Here is a 735-nt window from a genome sequence, read left to right on the forward strand (position 1 = left end):
AGGAATCGAATCCACACCATTATGTTTCTGCTTTCAGCGAATAATAATACCAGCAAAATCCAAAGAATTGACCTCGTCCTTGGAAGGAATACCTGTCCTTGATTCATTCCGAGTCCGAACTGTCTCAGAATGAACCAGCAAACATGAAATTGCCGTCACATTCACACGCATATTTAGTCTTGACGCATAATTTCTTCAGACAGTTTCTCTCTCACGTGAAGAAGTATATATGGAGAGAGAAGTGAAGGTGATGTTTTAGCTCGATGGGCTTTCTCATATGGCTGCATCTGAAGTGGGTAAAATTTCCGGAAAGGCAGTTTTCTTCATTTCATTTTATTAATTTTGCTGCAACTTCATTCTGTTCATTGCAATGATCGGAAGTGAATTTGATTTATATCATTGGAATGTTTAATGTTGCATTCAATTTTGCTCCGAATTTATTTCAGCTTAAAGAAAATACTGTTGAGAAAAACAGAAGGTTAAACTACAAAACAAGATGCCAGTTTTGATGCTCAGTTACGTTGGCAGATTTCAGTGGGTATCCAATGAACCCAACATCATGGCGATTGTCCTTCCATCTTTAAGGCGTGGGATTAAAGCAGGAATGGATCTCCAAGAGACAGGTCACTTCCTATTCATTATGGAATATCTTTCCTTGACAATATACAAAATCTGCTCAGTTCGATTTATAATGTTTCATGTAGAATATCAATATAAATCTTTCAAAACTCTGAT

Source organism: Hemiscyllium ocellatum, unplaced genomic scaffold, assembly GCF_020745735.1.
Source record: "Hemiscyllium ocellatum isolate sHemOce1 unplaced genomic scaffold, sHemOce1.pat.X.cur. scaffold_360_pat_ctg1, whole genome shotgun sequence".
Lineage (NCBI taxonomy): Eukaryota > Metazoa > Chordata > Chondrichthyes > Orectolobiformes > Hemiscylliidae > Hemiscyllium > Hemiscyllium ocellatum.